Consider the following 9,824-nt stretch of genomic DNA (forward strand, 5'->3'; position numbering starts at 1 on the left):
TTTTTTTTTTTTTTTGGTACCGGGGATTGAACTCGGGTCCTTGCCCTTGCAAGGCAGGCCACCAAACCGCTGAGCTAAGTCCCCGGCTAGAACACACTAATTTGAGCCTATAAATATGTATTCTTTAGAACCCAACACACTCAAGGAACAAATAACCCAGGGAAGTTAATGAAAGCATACATGAATGTAGGTAGCTTTGGATTTGAGTTTATGAATCCTAATAGTCCAATTAGCTCAGCTGGTTAGAGCACAGTGCTAATGATGCTAGGGTCATGAAGGTAATCCCTAGGAGTCAGTGAGCTTTGAGTAGGAAAAAATAAAATCATTTCTATAACCATAGCTTAGACCTCTATCCAGAGCCATCTGTCCTTCAAAGTTTTATTTTTAATCCCAGCTGAGACCAGGTAGTGTCTGCAGTTGGCTTTTACGACATCTGACCAACTGATGGTGGGCTACCCCTAAAAAGAAGAAAATCCTATGGCTTCTATCTTGTAGTCTGATTAGTTATGCTATTTCCATACCAAATACACATTGATATTTTTCTAAATCAATTTCAACTCTTTAAGTCCACAAGTAAGAAGGCAGAGACAAGCTTTTATCGAGTACCTTCGGCATTTTGTCAGGCACTTTGGGGTAATTTGTGTACATTAAGGTATTTAATCTTCACATCAGATAGGTAGATGCGTGTACATACTTATAAATCCCCAATTGTATTCTGCATGTTGGATTGCAGAGCCATGAGATTTATGAACTAATATTTTAATAATTACTGTGTTGAGTAAACTCAAGTGTATTATTCAGTTTCCCAAACTTCAATTCTTTATAATTAAGTGAAAATACTGATTTTATCTAAACAGAGTTGATGTCAGAGTTACATGGGACGGTATACATTCTTAGCACAGTACTTAGGGTGGGGAGGTTCTTGAGGGAAAGGGAGACCGAAGCCCAGTCAAGTTAATTTCATTATTTTCCCCCATCATCTTATACCTTGATAGCGAGACAGTAACTTTGCAATAAGAATGGTCATGACTAAAACAGGTGTCATCAAATATCCTCTGAAGGGTAAGAATAGCATATATTTCTGGCTTTTTCTTTCCCAGCAACTCAACTCTGCCATTATAGAAGGAAAGCAATGTAAGCAATACATAAGCAAGTGGGCTGTGCTCCTATAAAACTTTATTTACCAAACAGAGCAGCTGACCATCTTTATTCCATTGTGTGACAGTTTGCCAACCAAATCCTGCTCTGAAAGTTTTCATGCTAATTGGTAACATATCAATGGCCTATTAAAGGTAGCTTTTCAAAGTGAGACTTTTAAATGTGGAATGAGCTCTAATTTTGGATAACTGTCAACAATTTTCCATTGCTATCATTCAAAATTTCTTCATTCAGCTGATGTAAAGAAAGGTCATCTAAATTTGGCCATAATTACAATGTCATTGGGATTTTTTTTTCTCATTGAATTTATTGGTGCATTTTAGGTATACAGTATAGTTACATTCATCACTAGGATCTTGCACCTTTACATGACAGGTCTTGGTTCTCATTTTTCCCCTCATCCCTGCCCTCCCTTCACCCCCTCCTCCCTTCCCTATTTACAAATACTTTATTTCCATTTTTTTCATTTTCTCATATTTTCTTCTTTTCCCTTATTTCCTTTCCCCTGCCCTTCCCACTTCCCCTACACCTTTAGCCCTTTTCTTCCTATTTCACATTGTCAATTATACCATTAGGATCATATGTACAATTACCGTTTTTCACACTAGGGAACTTTTCGGTATTTACACATGTGTGACTTATATATTTCACTTAAGAGCATATCCTCAATATGCATCCATTTTCTTATGAATGACTCTCATTTCTCATTCTTTATGGCTGAGTAGTATTCCATTTTATAGAAAAACCACATCTTCTTGTTGGAATTGAACAAGGAAGAAAGGAGACAATAGATAAATTTAATAAACACTTCACAGAAGACTCTCAACTTGAATTCCTTTTCTTAGTTCTCAGCCTATTAGAAAGTAATAAATCAACATGATAAAAATGTTGGATTTTCAAACCAGGTAATGCAGAGCACAGAGTTCATCTTATCTTGGAAAAATCTCATGCTTTTCTGTAGTTTATGCAAACCTCTAGATTTTCCCTTGCCACCTAGATATTCTGAGCTCAAAGCCTTAATATTTATCATCTGCAGGAGAAGATTCTCAGCACTTAAGACAAGATTATAAATAAATTTAAAATAATGACTTAGGGGCCAGGGATTTAGCTCAGTGATGCCGCCACCTGCCTGGTAAATCTAACATCCTGAGTTGGATCCCCAGTATCCAAAAAAATAAAATAAAATAATGACCTAGGTAATAGACTTATAGAACATTAAAGGGAAAACTGCATGAAAATATTTTGGCATATTATTTTAACTCTAGTTTTAAATTACTTCCATTTTGGGTATGTATAATTTTTTATACATGGAGGGTATTTAATACATTTCTTTTGCCTCAATACAAAGAGTTCCCAACAAAGATAAGCATCACTCACTGAATAGTGAGTATGTTTTAAAGTCAGCAAATGCCAACACCATGTAACTTAGCATATATAAGCCTAGTGCATATCACTTAGACAAATAAGGGATGCTTCACAAAAAGGGAGAAAGCTTGAGGAGAGCAAAAGAAAGAAAATGCTAGGTGCTTTGTCAGTGTTTCTGGAGACATATAAAAATAAAATAGTTTGATTTGGTTTCATCTGTTTTAATGTGGTCTGCCTCTTAAACCAAAACACTTTAAAGATGTGGTTTTTCTATAAAATGGAATATTACTCAACCATAAAAAATGAGAAACTAGAGTCATTCATAGGAAAATGGATGCATATTGAGGCCATACTCTTAAGTGAAATAAATACGACACACTTGTATAAATACCAAATAATCTCTCTGGAGTGAAAAACCAAAAGTATAATAAGATCCAAATTATATAAATGATAAGGTGAAATAGGAAGAAAAGGGCTAAAGGTGTAAAGGAAGTGGGAAGTGCAGAGAAAATGAAGTAAGGGACAAGAAAAAGTATGAGAAAAGGATAAAATGGAAACAAAGTCCTTATAAATAGGGGAGGAGGGAGGGGGTGAAGAGAGGGCAGGGGAATGGGGAAAAAATGAGAACCAGGATCTGTCATGTAAAGGTACAAGATCCCAATGATGAATGTAACTGTACTATACATCTAAAATGAACCAATAAACTCAATAAGATTTAAAAAAACACTTTATCCCTACTTTTACTCCTTGCTGACTGCTCAGCGATTTTAATTTTGTTTTATTTTACTTTACCATAAAAGTCTGGAGTACTGTACTTTAGCAGAAGAATGTTGGCTTCTTAACTGAGACTGACTTAATGCGACCTATTCATGAAAGGAAGGGTTCTGCCATTTCCCTCTATAAATCACTTTGCTGACAACTCCCCCACACCCCGAGGAAGCTGTTATTGTGCGCTACCTGCTAAGAATAGCCCGTGTGCAGCGCTGGGATATCTGTTCCCCTGTGCGGATGCCGAAAGAGTAACAATGACTCTGCTGCACTGGGTCACCCTACCTGCTGAAGCTCACGTGCTTCTGTTAGACCTCTAAGATTCTTCCGTTTCGTGCATAGTTGAGAAGTATGGGATGTTCTCCCTTGTCTGCAACCACTAGAATTTCTTAGCATCCACTGAAAATATTAGCTTTAGGTAACACATTGCTATTTATAGAGAAAGAATGGCTTCGACATTAAACATTCAAGATGACAGTAGTTTCTAGCAAGTCCATGCTGCACTCTTGTATTTGAATACACACATCCCATTCCCTTAAACACAAGAGACTATTAAGAATATTCCAATTAGCAGACTCTGTAATAAAGCCTATGAAATGGTTTCCAATTCCAAAGTGTCAGCATGATACAGTTTCAGTGAAAATCTGGTAAATGTGACACATAAGAAATTTTATTATTTCCTATGCATTGAAAATATTTGTAGCATTGCCAAAATGTTTTGGCAATTTTATTTACAGGTTACACTTAAAATAATTAAATTTATTTGATATTATTAATATCTAACTAAGAAATATATATGTGCAAAGAAATTGGACAGTATGCCTCTTGATCTCTAGCCTCAAAAGCAGAAGTAGTAGAATTTGGATAAGTGGACAGTTATAGGGAGATAACCAGGCTTGCTGATAGGACATGCCTGTCTTGTTCTAATATTTCTGGTATATGGGTAGCAAAAAAAAAAAAAAAATCTCTAAAAAAGAAAGAAAGAAATGTAAGTGCACTCAATGAATTAGATCCCAGAACAGTATGAATTGTGAAAATTAGAATTGACGCTGTACTTTGAAGTGATTACATATATCTTCTCTGTTTAAGATATTAATATACATAAGAAAAATTGCCAAAAACCAGTATCATTACACAATTTGCTTAGGTCAATGTGTCATTTTTTATTATAAACATATCAAAACATGGTGATTCACATTTTGTTGTCAAAATCAACTTTAATAATTTTAAATCACCTGAACCCTAGGCTGAACTTTAGCATTTCTACTTCATATATGAGAGAACATTGAGCAACATGGTACATCCCACCTGTGCTCAGAGCAGTAGATCGTAACAGGATTTATCCCTTTGCTACTAAATCTTCTAAATGTGCTTAACAGAAAAAAATGGGGACTTGTTTTTGTAGATCCTAAAAGAGAGTGAGCCCAAATATCTGACTACTCTTGTACTTCAAATATATTTTTAATATTCACCGAAAATTATCATAGGCAAAAACAGTGTTCACAATCACCATTCCAAAATTCATTCCTTGACATTAGGAAAAGGATTTCCACATATTCTGAATTTTTTTGTCACTCCTATACTCTATTGCAACCATGGATTCTATGGAAACCCAAAAACAAGGGAAACCAAACAGGAAACCCTCTATTTTTTTATTATCAGCAGGAAATTTAGCTCAGGAAGTGCAATAAAACTTTGGCCGTTTAGAACCCTCAGAGAATGAATCTTTCCAGAAAGCCAAGCTTTGGAAATCCCTGAGGACTAACTCCTTTAAGTCTTGAAGCTGAGGTATTTCATTATTTTCAGTGGAAACATTCTGACAATGTACTAGACATTCCTTGCATGTTAAATTGGGTTGGTTGTTTCTTAATTAGTCAAAATCATTTCAACACAAATCATTTATTTTAACACTACACAAATGCCCTTTGCTTCAACCAAGGAATGTAAGAACATTTCTACAATTAATTAAATCACCCAAGTATGTGGGGGGATGTTAATTGTGTTTGTCTGTGGACAATTTTCTGTCACCTTTACTATAATCAACTCTCATTCTTTAATAAACCCTTCCTGATCTTAAATTTGCAAAATTGAATTTATGTGAAACCAACCCATTAAAAAGCTGTCTATCTTGAAGAGTAAATAGGCTAAGGGAGAGAACCAGTGTTTTTCTACTAAAGTCCATGACACAGTTTTATCTCATTGACTTTGTAATATTACAACAAAGAAAAACAACAAATCAATTAAATTACCCTTTTTTAAGCAGTCTGGATTCAATTGGAGTTTTTAACTATGTATGAAGTCTAAGAATACTTTGAATAAATCTAGAATTAATGTAAAAATAATGGCACAATAGACGTGCATGTGAAGTCGTTGATAATTGTCCTCGGGGATTGTGTAGGAAGTATGCCCATATTCAAATTTCCCTCAGAGTCACAACTGTCTTACTGTATTATTTTGAGACTACCAAGTTAAATTTCAGCAATTAGTGCAGATAGCTACTAAATGGTAACCACATACACACACTGTCTCATGTCGAATGTGCAAGTAAGTTGAACCACATTGACATGCCTACTTCTTACAAAATTTTATTAATTTAGCTATTATTTATTTAATTATTCACTCATGTCAGTATTTATTAAGTTTTTTTTTTATTTCCTGGGACTCTTGCCAGTTCTTGAGGAACTAATGGTGAACCAAAACAAACGTGACCTCAGCTCTTGCATAGCCAGTAGATTCCTGGGGGAGTTAGACAATCCAGTCTTCAGCAAAAACGCAGAAACACTATGGTCAGAATAATTTACAGGGAGGAGAGGGCCACATGAGCACACTCAGCTGGGGACACTGACTTTGACTGAGGTGTTAGCAAATGCTCTGCCAGAAAATGAATTTGAGATAAGAGTGAGTTAACGAGATAAAAGCAAAACTGGAATTGGAGAGGGAAACACAGCTGAGGTCTCCAGGGAAGGATGCAGGGCTGACACGCACAACAGCAAGAGGACAAAGCAGAGTGACACTTGAGAGGCTGGTCAGATGATGAAGGGCCTTCTGAGCCCCGTACAGTAGTTCTTAGAGATATGGGTTTCTACCTAAGAAAGTAGAAACCAGTTCAAATAGCTGATTTTCAAGAGCAATGTGAGTGTGCAACAGAATCAATAATCTCATGCAAAATGTATGAATGGTTAGCTGGGTGTGATGGTGCACCCCTGTAATCATAGCTACTTAAGAGGCTGAGATGGGGAGACCTCGAGCTCAAGGTCAGGCCGGGCAACATAATGAGACCTCATAAAAAAAATAGCAGCAGTAATAAACATGAGTGGATTTTACATTTCACATGAAATGGAAATAAACTTTGAAAGTTGCTCCCATGGACTCTTCTTGCTACCCCTGTATCCATATGAATCTGTGTCTTTTGGTCTGAACTCTTATACATATTTCAGTCAGTACCATGCCATTTCAATTTCTGTTTTCATGTTTATCTGTGTTACTCTCCTTCCAGGAGAGCATCAAAAGATTATCTCCAGGTGAGAGTCAGCCAGGGCAAGGAAAGAGAGCCATGCAAGTAGAGGAGGAAGTTACAAAGAAAGACTCTATCCTGACTGGAGAAGAATGATGCTAAAATTGGAGAAATAAGTTGAGCTTGCTAATACAGGGGATTCCAAAAGAAAGGGACTGATGAATCATCATATAAATGTGTCACAGCACTTGGAAGAAAACATGCAGTAGGTACATAGAAAACTAAGAAAAAAAATTTTTTTAAGGTAATTATGAACTTCAGGAAAAATAGGGGATTGTATAAGAAGACAAATATAATTATAGTCTGATTCAGGTAAATAAATACAAGCAGTTATGAAGATGGAAGGAAAATAAAGTGTGTGAGTATGTGTGTGGGGGGGTGTGATTTAAAATGATTAAATCTTAGAACTGGAGATCATCATGCTAAGTGAAATAAGCCACACTCAGAAAGGCAGGTATCATACGGTATTCCTAATATGTGGAATCATAAAAAGATGATATGAAAAATAGAAGTGGGGTTATTATTAACAACAAAAATTATGTAGGGCTGGGGATTTGGCTCAGTAGTTCTGCTGCCTGCCTCACAAGCACAAGGACCCAAGTTGATCCCTCGTACCAAAAAAAAAAAAGAAGAAGAAAGGTATAAGGGGGAGGAGGGAGGGGTGTAAAGGAGAGTAGGGAATAGATATGATGAAAATACATTAAGTGAAGCCCAATATTTTATAAAATTAATAGACACTAATAAAATATATTTTAAAACGTAATTAAATCTGCAAACATGAATATCTTGTGTATATTGAACTGTTTATGCATAATACTGGCAAAATAATTATAAGAATATTATTGTAGAATACGGATTTAATCTCCAGAAAAAACTAAAGACTTCAAAATGATTAACTCAAAGATATACAAGTATCAAAAGGAGAAGGGTACTACTGTATTTCTTCATAAAATTTAAAGGATATATAGCATTTTATGAAATGCATGAATATGTTGATTCCATGAATATTAAATTAACTTAAAAACAGTGAAACTATATATATATATATATATATATATATTTCTCAAATTATTGGAATTTTTCTGATCATATTGTGCCAGAGTTTGGCATACTGTGCAAATAAAATTGAAAATTAATTAATAGAAAACATTTTTAGAAAAGATTGCTTTTAAAAAGGCTTTCCTTTCTGCATTTTTCCCTCCCTACATCTTTCTTCTCTCTTTCTTTCTTGCTTTCTTTCATCTTTTTCTTTCTATACTTTTCTATATCTTCCTTTCTAGGGCTGTGCAGAAATTGCCAATACTGTGTTTCTGAACTTTTTTTTTTTAAGTGTGAGCTCAAATGGAAAATATTTATCTTGAACTTCTGCCAATAGATAACAAGTGTGAAAAGGAATAACATAGAGCTCCCTAATTATGAAACAGATACATAAGGGCTAAATGTGGTTCATTGAATGCAGCTTCATGACTCAACCTGAAATAGGAAAAGAAAACTAACTACCAATTCCTTTTGAGCTTAGGAAACACTTTCCATACCTGAATGATATGACCTCCCTCATATTTCAGAAATTATTAACATATCTGGCTTATAGTTGTTCAAAGGCCAGAACATTAAATGGAGACTATCAGAGAAATACAGCAAATTATGCCTAATTGGTCTTAAAAGGTCTATGAGAGCATTAGGTTATTGGAAAGGATACTTAATTCAAAATTCTTACTCCATTTCATGAATACTTGGAGTAAAGGTCAGGGGTCAAATCCTCATGACTTATGGTTCCATAATGAAACTGTTTTCTTGAGAAGTGGTTTGGAAAAAAAAATGGACAATAAGCAGTAATTTAACTTTATTTTTGTATTCATTTAAAAATAATTTTGTCTACTAGAATAACAGCGAATTTTTGACAATAAAACAGCAAGAAATTCCAAACATAAATTGTACTGATATTTCTATCTCTTAGGCACAGTGCTGAATATTTTAAATAAATAAACAACTCAGTTATTTTTATCTAACAAACACATCAGGTTGGCATTATAACTTTTCCATTTTACAGATGAGGAAACCAGGGCTTGAAGATCTCAAGGAACTTATGAAGTAGTGAATGGAGCTAGAATTTGAACAAAACCAAATGGACCAATGGAAGTGAATAGAGGATGCTCAAATAAGCCCAGGCACATTCAGCTATCTAATCTTTGATAAAGGGCCCCAAAACATACACTGGGGGAAAGATAACCTCTTTAATAAATGGTGCTGGAAAAACTGGCTTTCCACATGCAGGAAATTGAATCTAGATCCATGTCTTTCACTATGTATTAAACTAAAATAAAAACAGGATCAAAGTTCTAAATGTTAAAAACAATCTCCTAGAAGATAAAATAGGTAAAACTCTTGAAGACATAGGTGTAGGCAATGACTTTCTGAACAGCTGCACAAGAAATAATATCAAGAATAAGCAAGCAAATGGGAACGTATCAAATTAAAAAGCTTCTGCACAGCAAAGAAAACAACCAACAGAGTGAAGAGATAACCTATGGAAAGCGAAAAAAAGTTGCCAGCTATTCGTTGGACAGAAGATTAATACCTAGAATATATAAAGAACTAAAAAGAAATTACCCCCCAATAAATACCCAATCAAAAACAAATAGGAAACTGAAATGCAGAGACACTTATCAGAAGTACAAATAGCCAATAAATACATGATAAAGATGTTCAACATCTCTGGCCATTAGAGAAATGCAAATTTTAAAAATACATAGAGATTATATTTTACTCCAGAAAAATGCTTATCATAAAAAAATCAAATATTAAAAAGTGCTGGTGAGGCTACAGGGGAAAATGAACACTTCTACATTTTTGGTTGGAGTGTAAGCTAATTAAAAGATCATGAAAATTAGTATGGAGGTTCCTCAAAAACCTCAAACTAAGAATTGTGTTTAACACAGCTATTCCTCCCCAAAGTTAACAACATCATATCACAATGGTGCCTTCCTACCCCTTTTTATTGCAGTACAACTCCTAACAG

General features: G+C 34.8%; 1 long non-coding RNA gene across 3 annotated transcripts in view; it reads left to right on the plus strand.

The window, feature by feature from the left end:
* Window positions 1-9,027, plus strand: part of LOC104853698 — a 34,100-nt gene extending 25,073 nt beyond the window's left edge. For 2 of the 3 annotated variants that reach the window (XR_777861.1, XR_777863.1), the window contains 2 exons: window positions 6,788-7,010; window positions 8,856-9,027. This is a non-coding gene — a long non-coding RNA (uncharacterized LOC104853698). Of the gene's footprint in view, window positions 1-6,787; window positions 7,015-8,855 lie in introns of all 3 variants that reach the window. The other variant, XR_777862.1, reaches the window with a different exon arrangement.
* Window positions 9,028-9,824: the final 797 nt, after the last annotated feature.

The sequence above is a fragment of the Fukomys damarensis genome, unplaced genomic scaffold, assembly GCF_012274545.1.
Source record: "Fukomys damarensis isolate Sample0158 unplaced genomic scaffold, DMR_v1.0_HiC HiC_scaffold_16, whole genome shotgun sequence".
NCBI lineage: Eukaryota > Metazoa > Chordata > Mammalia > Rodentia > Bathyergidae > Fukomys > Fukomys damarensis.